The 20,364-nt window shown below is 31.4% G+C and overlaps 1 protein-coding gene across 1 annotated transcript in view; it reads left to right on the top strand.

The window, feature by feature from the left end:
- Positions 1-11,575: 11,575 nt before the first annotated feature.
- LOC121122948 (glycine receptor subunit alpha-3-like) overlaps positions 11,576-20,364 on the top strand; it is a 72,281-nt gene continuing 63,492 nt past the window's right edge. The window contains exon 1 of the mRNA XM_071890688.1: positions 11,576-11,783. The gene's annotated coding sequence lies outside the window, so the exon portion shown is untranslated. The remainder of the gene's footprint in view (positions 11,784-20,364) is intronic.

Here is a 20,364-nt window from a genome sequence, read left to right as displayed (position 1 = left end):
ATTGTGGCTTAGACATGATTGTGGTGTTATTTTTGACCAAAAAGTGCGACTATTTTTTTCTGTTCAAATTAAGTAGTATTGAAACACACTTCTCTCACACTCGTCTCATGCCTAAAACGTTCGTAAAAAAATTAGGACATGAGCCAACCGATATGTCAATATCCTCAACAACTACTCTGATAGTCATTCGACGGTTTTCAAAAACAATTTCTTCACTGCTTCAACGTTATTATTTGTTGTGGACGTGCTTGGGCGTCCAATGTGGGGCTCGTCATTGTCGTTTTCCCATCCATCTCAGAAGAGTTTGTACCACTTTTAAACATTTTTTTAATCAGATGAGTTTCACAGTATGCCAATGCCAACATTTTAGGGGTTTTGGAACACCTTTTTTAGACAAAATTTAATGCTCATTCTTTGATCCATGTTTTTCGAAAGCAAAAAGTTTACAAACGTGCAAAATATATCTAACTGTTATGCCTCTTACAAACAGACTAAACACATTATATAGTTAAAACCGTAAATATATGTTCGTGCCGAGTGAACTAATATAAAAAAATAAAAAAATCGAGCATAACAAATGTTTCTTTCCTGCCAAATTTGTAAAATCAACTTACTTTTTGAATACATATCTTATAGTAATACTTGGCAATAAATGGATATATTTATGATGGACACTTCAGTTTAAATTCTATTTTTGCTGGCCCCATTTTGACATCCAATAGAATAAAAAAGGGTTTTATTCTTTTATAACTTTTTTTAAGTCCCCAATGTGGCTGACGTCAACAATGCTGACGTCACATGAAAACGCTCTATTCAGATAGTTATATAATAAATTCATGATCCCATATTTGACCAGAGGTGGGTACTCTGATTTAAAACTTGCAACTCAACTTGATCTCACAATCAAAGACTCGTGACAATACTTTAACTCAATAGCTTAGATTGCGACTCGACATTCACTCGAAAGCATGATGAACTCAGGAAAAGCCTTTACACTGTGGGACCCATATTATAGTTATGGGCTTGAAATAAGCTCAAAATATATCTGAAGACTAGAGCTGGACTCGATTAAAATGTTCAAAAAATTGAAAAGCACGTGTGAACAAAGATATTGAGACTTGAGTTGCATTTGTAGTGTAAGGATATTTTCCAGAGGCGGAAATATCGATTTTAGGGGAATTGGTAAAAAACATTTTTTTCCGAAGGACAAATTCATAAACAGAAATTTTACCGAAAGAAAATTTGCCGAACAGACATTTTTCCAAAGGCTCATTTTGGTCATTTGCCGAGAAATGATATTTAATATATTCAATTTATTTATGCGATTTTATTTTTTAATTCAGTTTAAAATGGTAGAATGATAAATAAGTAATGTTCATTTGTTGATATAAGGTAACTTCATGTGTGTTCTTTTGCATAAAAATATTTTATTATTATTTACAGTATGTGTTTCGAATTTAGTTGGAATCTTTACTCTTGGAGTACTTTAAATAAATTAAATAATAAATAAAAAGGACAGCAACTGGATTGAAAGAAGTTCCTATCATTTCTCTGTTATCAATTAATTATCATTCGACATGATGGATTATTCATATTGGAGAATATTCATGGATTGACGAAGAAGTAGTGACCTTCCCATAGAGTTGGCCTAACGATACGTACCACTTTTAAACAAATTAGATAATTACATGAAACTTGTCTGATAAGATTTTTTTGGATCTGTTTTTTACAATATGAATGTTACATTATGTGTAATGATGATTAATTAAGTGATTACCACTTATTGAGTTCGAAAGGTTGTCGTATTTGTTTATTATTTAATTTAATACATTGGTAAAGATTCAAACTACATTTGACGCACATACCACTGTACTGTGTTTTTGTTCATTAATTAATATAATTAATTAAAAAAATATTTTTCTGTAAAAGAATACTATTTAATTTACTTATAAGAAGTAGAAAGTAAATATATATTTTATAATTATATTCGATTCTACTAATTCCAGTATTAATAAATAAGTTAATAATTATTAAATATAGTTTAGTTATTTTAGCGAGAAATTATGTGAGATGATTAAGAGTAATTACTAATTTTAGAGAGGAAATATGCTAGTCAACGGATCTCTAAAAGTACTGTATGGCTTTGCTGCCCATTGTCGGAAGATACCTACTGGAACATTCCCATCTCGATGTTTTCTTCAATTCTAAAATTCACCAGGAAGTCATTATGGAGGATGAATTCAGTTTTTTTTTCTCTGACGAGGCTTCAAACTTCAAGCCGCCATCTTTAAATCATTAATGCAATTATTTTTTGGGGTCTCTCCAGAAGTGGAGAAATTGATGGGAACTCATGAGGTTAAATTGGAAGTTGAGACAGCTCAATAATGATTTACGAAGGGAATGCTCGTTTTTTAGAAGGAAAATATGACTAATGGACCCTAGACTAGAGGTGAATAATTTTTATGTAGCCTTAACAAGAGGCTATAGAAGAAGTGGATATTGAATTCTGAATGTATCTAGTTTTTGGAATTTACTTCAGATGAAGGGTATATATTCCGTAATAAACTAAAAGAAATGAAGCATATAAATTATGCTTGAATTGGTGTTCCTTTTCTTCAACTTGTTTGCTATAAAGCTTATATTTGTTTTTTAATTTTAGATTCATTTATAGGACTCACTTCATGCATGTATCGCCATCAGAGAAGATCGTCTCATGAAGAATCCCCCCTACTATGTACAAGATGTAAAACTAATTAGCCTCGAATGATAATATCGAATAATTGAAACAATATATCGACTTTTGGAAAGTTTAATTTATTTCATAAACGGTTTGTTACTAATGCTGTGTTCCTTTAGATTTTATTAACTTAGATATCTCATTCATGATTATTTTATGTATATATTAGTAATTTGATTTCATATTAAAACATTATACGGTCACATGTATTGCAAGTTCCTCGTAAAAGAGCACATTTAAGGTCAATTTTCCCTGTAACTTTTTTTTCAATTGTAGCCTGTTAGAGGATCTTCGTGTACAATCAATTATCAAATTCCATGCAAAAAACTTGGAACCGAAAGCGAAGATGCAGAAGATATATGACAGAAATTTTGAGCAAGTGGATCAATTCAATAAAACACTGAGTTTATACTTAACTTATGTACGCAGGTACAAAAGAATTGGGGTCTTAACAATATAGATGATATTTTGAACTGCATTGGCACTGCTCACACTACAATAACGATGCTGAAAATATGCCTCTAACTCTTTTGATTTAATCTCTGTAGGCACACAATTGTATTCTTCAAAGATGATACGCTAATTTGGTAATAATTTGAGCAAAAGTTATCCCTTTAAGCATATTGATGCGTAATTTTATCTCTTCCGGAGACCATTTTCCTTCCTCAAACCTCCCATCCGAAAAAGAGATGCCAAGCCCGGAAGAAGTTTATTTTCATATGATAACATTTCTTTTCTTATAAAGCAAAGGGTTTCCTCCGAGAAGGAGACAGTCTGTTCCTTTGCTCCGATAGAATCGAAAGATTTATTGACCTGATGTAAAGGTATTTTCTTCTTAGCTAGTGGAAATCTTTTCACACTTCTTTTTGGTCGTACAGAGAACAACTTCGAAGGAAAAGAGGCTACCCCTCCAAAACATGAAGACGATAATGTTGAGCTAGGTCTCCAACTGTCGGTAGTAAAGGCCTACAATCCTTGTAGGGGAAATAATCGGAAGAGTTTGATGAAGCTTTTGAAGAATTTTCGTTGCATTCAAGATGAGTCTTAGAGTGATCAAAAAGCTCGTTTGCTCACTTAAAGGAAAGGTTGTAGAGCTTACATACTAAACCCTTATCAGAAGACTCCCATAGATTAATCCTAACATCTGAAATAATTAATTTATTAATTATGAGTGAAATAGTCAACTCATAGTTTACTGTATAAATATTTATAAAGACAAGAATATAGATTAACACTTGTTAGTTGTTGATTGTTATCGTTTTCAGTATAAATAAATGAATGACGTCATAAGAAAAGCGACATCTTACGAAAAAATATGAAAAATACTGACCATAGTATTTCCTCAGGCTAACGGTGTAAAGTTTCAGTCTTCAAAAGTGGGTTTTATGACCACTATAATAATTTAAAAATGACTTTTTTTTTAACGACATTCTCTATTTGTAACGGGATTAACAAGTTTAAATTTTAAAGAGTATTGCTGAAGTTTAAAATTAAAGTTCCTTTTTTCAAGTGATACATAAAAATATTTATTTTTGCAAGTTTCTTCTTATAAATTTGAAAAAAAAATTTAAAACAATACGCATTGATGTGTGAAAAAGTAATTTTGTTTTTGGCCGGGCATAAAAAAATATTTTTTCTAGAGTGCTTAAAAAAGGCAACAGAATTTCAACAAAATTAATAGTATCAATAGATGTGTGAGAGAGGTCTCTTAATCATTAATGTGGCCTCCTTTAGCGACAATTCCTGTCACTAGATACACGGTGACAAGCCTGCCACCCGCTACGAATGTTGTCCTCTATTAGTTTTGGTAGTGTCCTCAAAGTGGCTTTACGGACCTTGATGTTTGGATGACGGACACTGCAGCCCTGCCCTTTCGACATGTACCCAAATTGTGTAGTTGAGGAGGTTGGTATCAGGGCTGTAGGGGGCCAATGGTGTCAAAAATAGTCTTGCAACGGCAGAGATGTAATTCTTTCATCACTGGTGTCAAAAGTGGCCTCACAAGACTTGCAGCCCCTTTTTTGATAGCTCTCTGAACAGTCTAGTATGAAATCCCGAGATCTCTTGCATGGACCCACATGGACTTGAGGGAATTGGCTTGACCTGTTTTCTTTAACTACTCCAGATCCAGTTTGGACTTTTCTACAGAGTCCTTTTTCCTTTCCAACGTTTCAGACTTGCTGACGGTGTACACGGTGGTCCTGGAGACCCCCAATTGCTTGAAGTGCGCGAATAAAAGTGTCATTTTCTCGAGTTGTACGTAAGCTTAGGCTAGTTTCGTTTTGTAACCAATTTTTTATAACTTAATATATCGAAATATGAATTAATTTCAATAACTCGAACTTCATTAATTATTGAATTAGTAAGTGTTGAAATTTCAATGGACCACAGAATAAGTCGTCAGTATTACTTTTCGTTTTTCGTACGCTTGTGATTACTTGATATTTTATGTTCTTTCTTCAAGAATATAACAATATTGATAAGAGCCGTGGAAAATAAAATAAAACGTGGAATTCAGGCAGCGACTACAAAAAACAATTATTTTCCATGATTTTATTATTTGCACCAATGGTCATGAGTGTAAGTCCTTGTTAGATTAAGAGTAGAATTGAGAATCGACATCAAAGTCATTTCTGCTTATGTATTTGCTTGATATGGGGCGAGATTTGTTTTTAATTCCTTACTGATATCTGCTTATATCTAGTCTAATGCTGGGATTCTTAACCTTTTTTTTTTGTGATGTACCACTTTTAAAATATTTATTTAACCCAAGTAACCAGCATAAAACCTTTTAGCTTCAGTGACATGATTATTCTATTGAGGGGGGGGGGTCCTAGTTTTTGATTTTTTTTTTAAAGAAATCCAAAAATTAATATTCTTTTTTTTTTGAAAATTTCAAAAATCTTTAGTTATTTACAAAAAATTAAATTTTCTGAATCTTTTTTTTCATAAATACCATCTCTATTCTCAAAAAAAAATTTGAAAAATGTTTGGCTATTCACAAAAAATTTCATAAATCTATATCTATCCTCAAAAAGTTAAATGTTCTGGAGAAAAATTTAAAATCCACAGTTGTTCATTAAATTTTATAGTAAAAAAGAAAAAAAATTTTTTTTTTTAGGGGGGGGGGAGAGCTACAACCCCTCCAGGCCACCCCCTACGGACGCATTGAGTAATAAGTCACTTGTAAAATATTTTTTCCAAATCTCAAGTACACCCCTGGATTGGCTCCAAGTACCGTAGTGGTACGCGTGCTCCCATTTGAGAATCACTGGTTTAATTAGATGTCATAACCTCTAAGTTGCTCTCATTTTAAGCATTTTATTTCTAATTTTTCAATGCTTCTTTAATTGGAGTTACAACAATTAAGTATAAGTAAATATGAAAGTCTTACAATTTCTCCATCTGATCTACGAATGTTATTTGAAATCCATCTACATAATTTAAGTTTCTATCACTAGGAGTGACCGTGAATTTAACTACGGACATTAAGGTGAAGATTTAATTTCTCCCAAGGTCGTTGTTTATTGAGCTACGTCGCTCAAAATTGTCGGGATTAATATGTCATTTTCCGATTTTTTTTTTTTTTTTATAAACATACGGGCAGTTGTTATAGTTTACAATTCTAGAGACAAACCCACGTAATTCCAAATTTATTTCTAAATTCCTTTGTTCATAATCAAAAGACTCAAGCCCACAAAATGCTCAAAATCTACCCTCAACTACTACTTACCAGTGTAATACACAAACATATGATTAAATTTCTAACTACATATTTATTGTATTTATATTGCGCACGGAACATTACTCGGAAAATTGCAATGGAGAAAATTACTCCAGACGAAAATTGCTCATAATTTACTAAAAATTTCAAGTTTAATAAGACTTGAATAGGATGACTTATGTTGCTTGATCATGAGGTTGAAAAATATTTATTTCCAACGCCTGGATGTAATAAGTGTGATACATGCAACCCTGAAGCAATTTTGCACGCATTAGAAGGTCATTTAACTGATATATGGAGGAACAATTATCTGTATGATTCTGATATTCCACATATTAACTACGAATGGGTATTCATTGTTAGGGTAAATGCCAATGATCACCAATCCCTGAAGATATGAAGAAGGTGTTCTGAAGCTGTTACTAGGAATAGTCTTTTGAAGTTGATATTATTTTTGTAATCGTATTAATGTTTTACCGGGATATCCTCTTACTAGAAACAAAATTAAGCAAAGCAGCATCCTTACAAATTAACAACAAATTACGTGCATCTCTCGTTTGTAATTATACTCCTAGAAGAAACATAACAAAGCATAGCGATATCCTTACAAAAAAACCAAAAAAAACAAGTAGTTTGTAATTATAATTTTGCAAAGAAGAAACTACGACGAAGAAGTAATAGACCTCGTTCCTCCCGAATGAAGGAAGTCCTCGAGAACACTCTACTTAAGAAATGCTGCCTTCAAAAGTTCTTTTTGGATCTCTAAAAATTAAGAGGGATTTTTTGGCGAGTGATGATTTTACCTCATTGAAAGCTTCTGTATGAAATGGACATCTTCTTATTAGTAAATTATTTAATGGTCGAATTTACGTTGCAAGATTCCTAGTGAATCTAGAATAATATTGCACTAATCCTAAGAACTTTTCTAATTGGAGGGAAAATCCCTCAATTTAGGAAGAGGATAACGATCCAGCACTGACATGTTGTTTACAGCACTATAGTCTCCACATAGTATTAACCCTTAATTGGATTTTTGAACTATGTGGATGGGTGAGGAAAATGTTGAGTTTGGGCTGAATTATTACAAGACTTTGAAGTTTCATTACTTCATCCTTTAGAAATAATAGCTTTTTGTAATATACTTTAGATATTTTTATTACAAAATTCCCAAGGAACATCAATTTTAACTTAAAATAACAAAAATGACCTATAAATCTGATTTATTTATATGTATATATGAAGGCAAAATGTCCTTGATGCAAAATGGCTCTAAGGTAAAATGTTCTATGTTGAAATTATTTAAGGAAAAATCTTCTGAGGCAAAATTACCCAGCGCTAGTTACAAGGTAGAAGCAAACGGAAACACAATATCTCAATCTATGTGTACTTTTTTTTACATTGGTGTTCCAGGTACAAGTTTTGCTCGGGCCCCCCATCACCATTTTAATCTGATTTTTTTAGTTTGTAAATGACACGCAATTTGACAGGAACCATGTTTGTTTTTGTAGAAACTGTCTATTACAGATCCATTCTTTGTTTTTTTTTTTTTTAAATGTTGTCTTTTTACGTAAAGTTATAAAATATAAAAGATTATTCCCAGATAAAGAAAATTGCAAACCTAATTAAGTCTGTCAGTTTTCATAAATTGGAGCAATTACAAATCAGGTAATTAATATATCTCCCATAGTAACTTCATTTATGCCAAAAATACATGTTTGACTACAAATTCTGCTCCGAGATTGATGTAATATTGATGAAGTTTCTACACCTTCAACGCAAGCACAATATTTCGCCGAAAGAATTCTAAACGCCAAAACTTTGATGGACTGAGATACATAGAATTCAGGGATTTTTTTATTCCCTTTTGGCAAAATAGATTCTTAAATGTTCAAGAAGAAAATATGTTTAGAAATCTTGCGGTTTTTAAATTTCCAATATTCCAAATATTTTCATACAACTTAATTTATAAACTAGCACTCCCCAGAGTTATTAGACGACGACAAATAGACAAATGTTGATGTAATAATATTAAATGTAACTATTATAGTATTACATTTATTCCATCTGACCTAGAAATTTTGTGTGAAATCAATATACATGTAGTATATTTCTTTTTCTAAGAATACAGTAATTCTATATTTGAATTTTATTTTCAAAAAGATTAATATTTGAAATTTTTTTTCAAAATTTAATATTTGGAATTTTTTTTCAAAATTTGGTTTTCCAATTTTTTTTTAATTTCTCAATTTTCTTCAAAAAAATTCCAAAAACCAAGACCCCCCTTCCATAAAAAATTTGTGTATATCCCCAAATAGCAAAATAGTATTTTTTTGCTATTTAAGAATGGACATCGCTATTTTTTTACTAGAATCGTATTGGTGGCATTGGGATTTTTTTTTAAATCTTCCCATCACTAGTAGTTATTAAAATCTCAATTTTCCCATTTCCAATTCAAAAGTCTAATCAAAAATAATGTTGTGGCTGTCAAACCATTCCTTGAGATAAAAAAAATTAAAGTTTTGGGAATTTTTTTTTAAATTTTTGGATTTTTTTCAAAAAAAATTCCAAATTCCAAAATAAAATATTTTGGATAAAAAATATAAAAATAAAATAAAATTTCATGTTTTTTGACAAAAAAAAAAATTCAAATATAATATCTTTGAATATTTTTTGGAAAAACATTTTAAAAATCCACACCTATAACTACAATTTTTTTTTTCTTTCAAAAAAATTCCAAATATTAAATTTTTAGAAAAAAGAAAATCTGCATTTTTGCGTAAAATTTAATTTGTCTGGAGCAGCTACAGCCCTTCCAACCCCCTCCCCTTGCGGATTCCCCTTTTAATTGGCCGTCTTTTAAATTGAGGCGGTCAAATTGAACTTAGATTTTATCAATTGTAAGAAAAAAATATACTCCTTTGCATGTAGCCTTTACTCAAACTCAATTTGACTCAAAAACAAAACATTACTCTGCTCGAATATAAAAAATATTTTTATATCTACACAACAATCTGTAAACTACATAGGTATAATAATATGTTGTTATGTTAGAATCCTATAAATTATTGTTTGAGTTATAATATCTCTACATATAATCAGACGGCTTTTCTTCGAGAAATTGTATTAATATGCCTTTTGGTAGATTTTGGATATGATTTATACCTATTCAATAAATATGATTTGTGGGTGAAAGTTGGAACTGCCTTCAAGTTTCTCTTATCACGTCAACAGCTAAAAAGAAATAGGAAAAAATGCTTACTTATCAGTTATTCCCACAATTAAATATCAAGTATCAAGACGAAAAGTACATGATAAATATTTGTAAAAAGAAGTCTTTTTAGTGAAACTTTTTGTTCGATAGGCATAAGGGACAATAAAATAGTCATGTCATTCATATTGGTTTAACAAAATGAGACATCTTACGATAGAAAAAAGATCTCTACGACCAGGAATCTATTCAATCTAACAGCCCGCGCGTTTTGCAACTTAGTTTAAAAAGCTTTTGTTCTTCCCAACTATGAAAGTATTCTTACATAATTAGAGTAGGGATTTTACGTTCACAGCCAGTGGGAACAGGGTCCTTGGCCACTTCAGCCAGGAATATTTTATAGGCGGCAAAAGGGAAAGGTCGTGAAACTCTGGGGAGAATTAAGGAATTTTAAAAATTTACAAAAATATACATTCTTTTGTGTTTTCTCGAAATCTTGTTAATTAAAGATCATTCATTAAAGGCCTTGAAGTATTCTATAGCATCTACATTTTTTCAAAAAGATCCGTCTAAGAATTTGAACAAATTACGAAATTAGCTAATCTAATCTCCACCAAAGAAGTTTTTAAATTGTCCGGGTTACTAAACAAATGTTCCTTTTTTTACCAAAAGTTTACAACTCTTAACATATACTTTCTTATGTACACTTGCAAGGATTTTAACAATTTATACATCTCTTGTTCTTGTATCCTTTTTAAATATGAAGTTGAATAACAAATTATCATTTTTTATTAGATTTTTAAAGAAATAATTATTTTTTAATTTTTTTAAACTTACAACTCATATTTGGCATAAATGAAAAAAGAAAGTAAATTTGATAATAATATATTTGACACTTTGTATAAAAAAATGAGAGTTTATTTATAAAAATGAAAACAAACATCAAAATACATGCGCGTAATATGTGGTATCTAAAGATAATATATATACTCATTGACAACATGTTTGGAGCTAAAATACTCATGCCATGAGGCAAGTTATAGAAAAAGGGTAAAAATAAATTGCAAACTATATGTTTAATCTGTAATACTTAAAAAATAAAAAGTTCCATAACTCGAATCAAATCGTTAATTTAATAAAAAAACACCTAAATTTCCTTTTTTTTTAAATTTTACAGATTTTCAATTTAGAATAATAAAAAGCAGAATAAAAAATATCGGCGGTACCAAGATTTTTTGTTGTTTCGGTACAGTCCGGTAGAGTACATACAAACTTGTAGATATTGGAAGTACGAACACAAGACTAGAATTTTTAGTTATAAAGGTCATTTAAATGTTTTCGTGGGTAAACACATTCATTTCAGTGTAAGGGCAAACAAAAGTTGAAATTTTGTTTACTGGGTGAATACGTGAATTGATTGTAGGTGTATAGCCATGAGAAATCCCGTGAAAATGTGATCCTGCAAGATAAACCCTTGTCTCAATATTTGTCCAATCGGGTATGTGTATTGTTTACTTATAATAGTTTGTAAATAAAGTAACAGAGTGTGGCAGCATATAGGGATAAAATAATACACCTCTCGGAACGATAATCATCCTTATCACATACGAAAGACACTAGCTCCCTCAAGCAATCCATACTTCTATTCACCCAGGCTACAGAGCGTCACACCACCATGATACTAATATATATATATTTAGTTTGCTTATGCCCTATTGATCTTAATTCAAATTTAAAGTAATATGTTTTTTGCCATATTTTGATGTTAAAAAACCTTTTAGAATCTCTGTCTCATTTTTTCCGAGGAAAAAAGAAAATAAGGACGGATTGTTTGTAGTAGGTACTTTACAGAAAGGATCTTTTGTAGCGTGCGGCGTCCTCTTTCAACTTCTTTTATTCTTCTTCCACCATATTTCCTTCCTCTCCCATACGAGGACGACCTCTCCTTTTGTGATACAGTTTTCATCGAATATATTTAATTCGAGTGAGATTCATCAAAAGCCTCAAGTGAAAAAAATAGCAACGATATCAAACACAATTGATTTTTGTAATGTGTGAAGACCTTTGTCTTATTAGTATGTTTAAAAACATGTTTGAATTGAATTCCTAGATAGGTAAGTGCCTTATCTTTGTTGAAAGGTTTCAAATTGAATTACGAAATGAAAATACATAATAATATTTTTTTTTGACTGAAGAGTTAATTAATAACTCATGTTAGGGAAAATAAATGACGCATTCATTATAATGTTGTTTTAAAATATTTGCAAAAATGATTTTTGCAAATATTTTACAATAAAATTAACAACGACTAGCTCTTGGTATAATACCTATTCATTTGCCGCTAAGTTCGAAGGTATTTCTGCGTTTTATTTGTTACGTAAATGTTTTTAAAATAAGATATAAACCTTCAAACATCAAAAATTGAGGAAGGTGGGATAGTTGCAACAATTTTTTCTTTTGCCATAATTGCTCAAATTTAACATGACTTAGGCAAAAGTAAATTTTACATAACATAGCTCCTAGAATTTTTCACTAGAGATCCTGTGTTTTCAGGTTGTATGGGGTTTTATACCAATGGGTAATTACTTGAAACACCTGCAAGAGACCAAAATTTTCAATGTCGCTTAAATGTCTTTGTACCCGTCGCTTCTTTTTCTTGTGTATTTTTTGATCCAAAAGAGCTATTTGGTTCTTAACTATTTTGAAGTGTGAGAATTCCAAAAATGAAGTCAAAATTAGAATGTTTAAATTTCTTTTACCTCAATTTTGATTTAAAAATCAAAATCTGAAATACACTAGCAAGTACTTGATCAACAATAAAAAATTGAAATATGAATATGAAACTTTAAGCCCCTAAAAAGGGACTATCGAGGCCATTGTGATAACAGCAGTAGTTAGAGCCAAAGGACGACAGCTCCAAGTCTAAAAAAGGAATAAAAACTTATAAAATTCTCATATATTTAAAGAAGTTGTCAACTTCTAATCAATATTATGAATCACTCTAGTTCAGTTTTCTTTTTTCATTCTATATTAATCATAAAATAAGTTTAAGATATAAAAACGTAAGTAAGAATGACCAAATTTCCAGAGAAAAGTAAACACAATTTGAGATATTACCCTGGGAGCTATGATAAAAAAACCAACACGTTTTTGGCAGAGCAACGCCCCTATTTATATACAACATGTTGCCAAAGTTTCATATTCATAAGAGTGGGGCAATTTTTTTTATTGTTGATCAAGTACTTGCTAATGTATTTCAGATTTTAAAAAAATATCAAAATTGAGGTGATAAGAAATTTAAATATTCTAATTTTGACTTCATTTTTGGAATCCTCTCACTTCAAAATAGTTAAGTACCAAATTTCAAGAGGTTAGCTTTTTTGGATAAAAAAGCACACAAGAAAAAGAAGCGTCGGGTAAAAAGACATTAAAGCGACGTTGAAAATTTTGGTCTGAGACGAATATCTATATCTCAGAAACGACTCAGAATTAGGAGATGAAATTTGGCACACTTAATTTACTCATGTATTTGAGCTTGTATGGCAAAAATCATCCAAATCTGAGAGGGTCGGGTGTCATGCCCTAGTTGATTTGACATTTGACATCAAAAGAGTCTTGCAAATGAGAAGATGGATTTGTGTCATTGGCTGGGTCAAAAGTGGCCTTGCTATCCTTCCAAAGCTATTTTCACCCACTTTTTTGATAGTTTTCTACACAGTTTTGTGTGAAACCGCAAAATCACTTGCATTGACAGTGGCTGTTCTCTTGAACTCCTCCGTGTCCAGTTTGGCCTTTCTTCCTTTCCAACCTTTCAGACTTACCGACGGTGTAGAAAACCGTCCTGGAGATGCCCTAATGCTTCGAGTGCTCGAATATAAATTTGTCGACTTTGTTCAAGTGTCATTTTCTCGACTTGTATTTAAGCTAGAGAGCTTTTTTTTTTTTTTTGTAAGTAATTGCTTATGCTTTAACATATCGAAATATGAATGAATTTCAATAACTACACCTTCATTCATTATTGAATATGTAGTGTTCAGATTTCAATAGACCACACGTTCATTCTTCTCTTTTTCTACATTACTCAATAGAAAGATACATTTTTCTTCAAATTCATGAAAATGAAATATATACCCTTACAGCAAAAATGTAACGTGATGGAGAAAATATAAGATCAGATTTGAATTTAGTGCCCTCAAATGAGTCAAAATCTTTTCTTAAACTCCTTTTTCTTTATTTTTGTAGATCAGTAAGTATTTAAAAATATATGTATATTCCACCAAAAATTTGCTTCTTCATGAGTTACTATTTTTTTTATAATATAGTAGAAGTTACTATATTATTACGGAATTCAAAAATCTGTACGTGTGGGTTCTAAAAAACACCCTGTTCACTAGTAGTGCTAATGATTTCAGATATCTACCCATTGTAAATCAAAGATATGTTCAAAAGTAGCTAAAGTACAACTCAATTCCGAGTCCTGAGTACATACAGTCTCACTCTCGGCCATATTGGAGGAGGCATAAACAACCTCTTTTTTTCTTTTTTTATGAGAATAAAAACCAATTTCTCATTCAGATGAAGCAAAATGGTCAATTATTTTTGCTATGTATTGGGATGTCAAAATGAAACTGACAATAATAAGGAATTAAGCCTTTACTGTCTATCAATAATCCATCTCTTCTGCGTCCAGTTTTATTTTATATCAGAGCCTGATATTTAGGGCTGTAAGTTGTAAGCATTTTCGATTTGTAAAAAAAACAAAAAAACTGTCATTTAAATAAAGAATATATTTTGTAAGTCTCAACCCTTGATTTCCATCGATCTATGAATCTAAAAGGTATATGTAAATTGTATTGATAGGGTAAAGTTTGTCTGGAATTTGTCTGGACCTCATTTTTGGTTGTGTCCTTAATATTTTAGAACTGCATAACTACTTTATTTAAGAAATAACAAAGTTGGAACGATCATGTATAATTAAAGCTTAGGGTGTCATTTACACAAAAAAATCAAAAACCATAAAAAGCAATATTCAAAAAAAAATAATTTCAAAATATGTTGAATGCTAAAGAGTTGAGAGCAAAAAGGGTTGATACATCTTAATAGAAGACGAAAGTACTAAAAATAAGTTTTGGATTATCTGTGTTTGAAATTTTTAGAATTTTATATTAAATATATATTTTTTTCTATAAAATACTTATAATTTTTTTATGCTTAAATTAAAACTTGTGCATAATTATTCATAAAAATAGAAAGTAAAATGTTCCCAATTGCCTATAAAATCAATGTAAGACACAAAGTTTTGAAAAAAACTTTGTGGTATAGTTTGAAAAATATAACAATGCAAGGTATTTAGTAGTGACGAAAATCGTTTATATAATGGGCATGTTAAAAAACCCCAGAAAATCAACATGGTAACCCAGACAATTTGAGGATTGTTTTGGAGGAGATCAGCTACAACCATCTGTGACAACAAAGGAAGAGAAGAAAAAAAAAATAAAGACATTTGCAGGAATTTCTCCCATTTCGATCCCCAATTCTACTCTCAGTCAAACAAAGACTTACTATTAAAACTCAGCAACAAATCCTGAGGGCTACTCTTCGTCTTTTAAGAACAGGTTTGAGTATAACTGTATCTATATAAAGACGGATGTTCAATACTCAGGAATTAAATAACAATGACAACTGCTGAGGATCAGAAAATTTATTCTTCAGATTACCAATTCCAAAAAAAACGAGAGTCCTAAAAAATACATACAATTTATATCACAGTTAATAAGTTATAATTTCAGGACTTGAAAACATGGCTCTAGCTCTGTTGTAAATAATTGAACATACATATAATAGATGAACTAAAAAGTTCTGAGCTACTGATGTAGCTGTTCGTACTTCAGTTGTGAACCCTATTCACATTTGAAGCAGGCCCCGATTCAGCTGTTCTATGGATAGTTACCTTGAATTCAAAGGGGATCATTGATGAGAAGGTGCATTGTATTATTCAAAGAAGTTTCCTGCGGTTGAAGGCAAACGGGTGATTGGAATATAACAATCAGAGAACTTGAGAGTCAATTGGACTCATTTATGCCAGAGCCGTATTAGGTATGTCTAACATACCCATCCAACAACTTTGTTCAAAATATGGGGGGTTCAACAATTCAAGAACAAAATGAACCGAAATTGTTTAATATATATTCTAACCTGCAGTTTTATGTTTGCTTACTATATTTGGCATTCCGTTCACTTTATTTTTTTAGCAGTCCGTTAACTTTTTTTTTTTAGCATTACGTTAACTTTATTTTTTTAGAATTCCGTTAAATGTTCAATTTATAAAATAGACAAATTAATTTGGGGTTACAATTTATATGTTAGACTGAATTCGTAGGTATAAAACGATACAGCTGTGAATAAGTTTTTATTTTTGGAATAGTCATAGTTTGGAACAAATGGTGAACTATATAAGCAATTCCAATTTAGAATTCATCAAAATAACTAATAAATTAGTATTAAATCGTTTGGTTGAAATAGGGTATTAGGAATCATGGTTCTAGTTGTAATGCTGATTGATGATAAAAAATTTAATATGAGCTAATTTTATATGTTACAATTTATACACATTTGGTACTAGACAAACTCCAGCAAATAACAATTTATCATATTTATTTAGTTTAGCATCAAACTACTTTGCTAAAATAACAATATTAACGGACCCACAGAATAAACAACTCAAAATATAAATTTTGAAATTTTATTAACTTTATTTAAGATTATATATCTACGATTCAAAAATATAAATTGCCTACTCTATACCAGTTAAATCAAGTTATATCAGAGGTTTGTGGAGTAATTAGTTGTTGAGACATATATTCAGTCAGAATAGTACAAGGAATTGTTAATTTAAATTGCCCACACTGAAGGGATTTAAAAAAATATTTGTTTTTCTAGGTCGACAACACTGTTTTTCATTATGTTGCAAAGTTTAACCGCGATCTGTGGACGAGTTTGCTTGCAACAGACGGATAATTGAAGAATATTTTATAAATGAAAATATACTGTTCTAGACTCCATCATCTAATAGGTCTAGCTTCTAAAAAAAAAAGTAAAAGTGAAAAATTACCAATTCTTTTTGAATCGGTTACGAACTGAGATAATTTCGTATTTAGTAAGAAAACAGTAACTATTGAAGCTGCCCCGATGAATAACCGAGATTGAATTCTAAATAAAGATACCAATTATGTCCCGAACCATCATAAGATAGTAAACAGAAGATTAAAACCTCCCTTTCGATGGTCTGGGATACCTCTCCAATGGGGTGAAGGTTCCTTTTGTTCTTGTTTTTCGATATGGATGCAAAAATCAACTTCAAAACGTAAATTGATGATAATTTGAAGCCTGAGGCGAATGCTCTTCTATGAAAAGTCTTATCATTTTTATAATTAAAAGCCCACAAATTTTATTAAATAAATTTTTTTCTTAAAAAAACTTCCTCTTATGGTTGAATAATGTTCTGGTATTTCTCTCAGGAGACCCTTTCACTCAACTCCACTCCTCCAGAGCTTTTTTGTACATTCTTACTTCTTAAAATGGTGATAAGGTTGATTATACACTTCGATCCATTTTTACACTGTGCTTCCATATTCATTTTGATACTTTTCCGAAATGGAATCTGTGTTAGGAGAAATAAGAGTACAATTGCATATGACCTAAAAATAGAAACTGTAAATTGCTATGTTTAGAAGGATTCAATAATTAGGACGACTGATTATTATGCTTATGTATACAAATATATATTATATATAATTAAATAATCAGAAATAAATTATATACACAACATCCTGGTCAACCCCATATTAATAATGAATAATGACTCTTCTGTCAAGTACCTTCTATTTGAGAGAGAGAGACAATACATTTTTAATAATAAAATTTTCTTTGTTTTAGTTCAATGCTTTTCAAAAGAGACAAAATGTTTGGAATTTGTAAAGTCTCTATAATTATTCCATTTTTATTTACTAAGTGCTTAAGACGATGAGCAGGGACAATGGCCCTTGGAGAAAATCTTTGAATCTCAGATTTTCTTTTATAATGATTCATCTTTCTACCACAGGGAGTCCATTTTCACCCTCACGAAATTGGAGACTATCTATAGTTTTGGGTTTTGATTTTGAAGAACTTGAAATCCGCTGGGTAGAGAAATGTTCTTTTCTGAAATGAAGAAAAAGAAACTGTGACTTTCAACACTAAATGATTCTAAACAAAAAAGAAAGGAAGATGGGAACCAGATTTATGAATTACTTTTCAATAGTTAGCTGACCGTTTCAAATGGAGGGATTTTTTCAGTTTCGAAAAAGCTATAGACACTGAATCTATCCTTTCTTTCTCTAAGCGAGGAGCTCAAGTGGCATTATATGCTCTTCTTGATGTTGAAGGAGTGGATAGATAACTGGGTAAGTGGGAGTAAATGCAAGGAACGGCATCTTATTTTAAGCGAGGCTTCGATACTTACCCATCTGGGATTTTCTTTTTCTTTCTACTGGGATCCATATCCTTTGACTCATAAGTGAAATCATCGGGGCAAAAACGAAGCGAGCATAGAACTATAACCTTTTTTTAATCTTCTTGATAATCCTAATTGTTTTGATCTTTTTTGATGGCATGAATCCACTTTTGTCTTCGAATGGGATTGGTCCGGAGCTGGTGGGTTGAAATGTGAAGCGGGATTTTTTCCACTCGGTTGATCCACAATACAACCAGGTACAACACAGTCGTTTGGCATGGTTAATTAATCACCTTAATGAATCCAAATGGATGCCGCTTGAATTTAAATAGAACTCAAGTCATAGTCAACTGTTGAAGGGAAGAAGGAACATTTCTGTACTCCAACTACACAGGAAGAGTAGAGGAAAAAAGAAAAATAGTAACTATTCCAGTTAAATCGCCTTCCTTGGTATTCCTAACGATAAGGATAGAGAAAACAAGGAAGGGTGTGGGAAGAATAAAAATGCAGTAATCCGTCTTGGGAATACGGAAAACCAAATACAAAGAAATTTTAGAAAAAGTCTACGATGATTTTTTTTCAAACTGGAGTTGTGCTTCTGTTCATGAATAATGGTATAATTACGCTTATTCCCAAAAAGGGAAATGATTCTCTCAACTTTCGTCATCTACAAACCAATCATATTTCTTGACAAATCGTAAAAAATCCTCCCTGGGATCCTTAACAAAAGAGTTAACTTCACTCTCCATCTAATCATATCTCCAGCACAGATGGGCTTCATGGAAGGCCAGTTAACAGAAGACGTTCCAAAATCCCTTCGAGAGGCTATCAAAATGGGTAAGTCAAATGGAATAAACTTTGCTGCCGTACTAATCGATTTATAACAAGCTTTTGATCCGATTACTCATCATGAATTTATAATAATCCAATTATATAGTAGCAGTCTCCCTTCTGCATTCATCAGTATGAATGTCATGTGTTCTTAAAGATTATTTCTCTATACTTAGTTTAAAAAATGCAAAATGAAATTTTTTAGTAAAGGGATGCCAACAAGGTGATCCTCTCGCTGCTTCGTTTTTCCTGATTTCCAATAACGATCTTTACTCTAGACTCAATCCGAAACATCTCGTGAAAGGTCTAAAAATTAATGTTAAGACTCACAATTTTTTAAACAGGATCACAAAGAAAAATCCAAAGGTCGTTAAAAACATTACGGATATACATGCAGAATTCGAAGGAGCATCAGGCTTGAAAATAAAGATAACTAAAACAAAATTAGTCACCTTTCTAAAAAAACCAACTTGAAATGTTATTTCCAAACTTTCGGCACGCATGGTCAAACAATCTCTTTGGCGTGGCAGTCTGTTTGATATTCTAAGAACATGCCATAAATGAGAATTACTAAAAAAGTGTGAGGAAAGTGACAAAGGAAGCCAACAGGTATACTTCGTTGAATATTACAAAATTAGGAAAACTCTGAATCTGAGACAATCTGGTTTTTTCCAATATTGTCCATCTCTTGAGGTACACGCCATTTTCCAAAAACACATTCAAGAAAAAAGACTGTCTCAAGAAATACTTTGTCTGGGGAGACAAACGACAGTTTATCTCCAATAACCACCTTATTACTTCAGTTAATAGCTGGGGACTGGATTCAGTCGACAAAAAAGTATTTTGGAAAAATCTAAACTCAGTTGGCTAAAATAACTCATGGAAACCGTAGACGTTCAAATAGATAATCAAATACACGTTCGAAAGATCAACTGGATATGGATTCTCAAACAGAAAATTTTCTGACCAAAGTTTTTAAAATATTAAATTATTTGCTGTAGGCAGTTTTCTTGGGAAAGTTCAATTGTTGGTACTTTCATTGCCTTAGGTCCTAATAAATTACTCAACTTTAACCCACGCCTTAGAACTATTTATCAGTACTATAAAGAACATCCCCTAATATCAAAAGGCGAACTGAAAAGATTCACAGGAAAAATTGTGCATTAAGTGCTTCATGCAGGGGTAACATCCTTGACCCGTGATACTAATTTCCCACAACAAGGCCCACCTATCCTCGTCTTTATAAGAATTGGATTAGTAAATATTTAAAAAAATCATTACCGAAACTATATGAAAAAGAACACCAAGTTTGTTGATGGCAACGCGCTGGAAGAGCCTTAATACAGAAGAAGAGGCCATAACCCGAAGAATAA

This window comes from Lepeophtheirus salmonis, chromosome 8 (genome assembly GCF_016086655.4).
Source record: "Lepeophtheirus salmonis chromosome 8, UVic_Lsal_1.4, whole genome shotgun sequence".
NCBI lineage: Eukaryota > Metazoa > Arthropoda > Copepoda > Siphonostomatoida > Caligidae > Lepeophtheirus > Lepeophtheirus salmonis.
The sequence above is the reverse complement of the archived record's forward strand: the minus strand, read 5'-3'. Positions and strand labels throughout refer to the sequence as shown.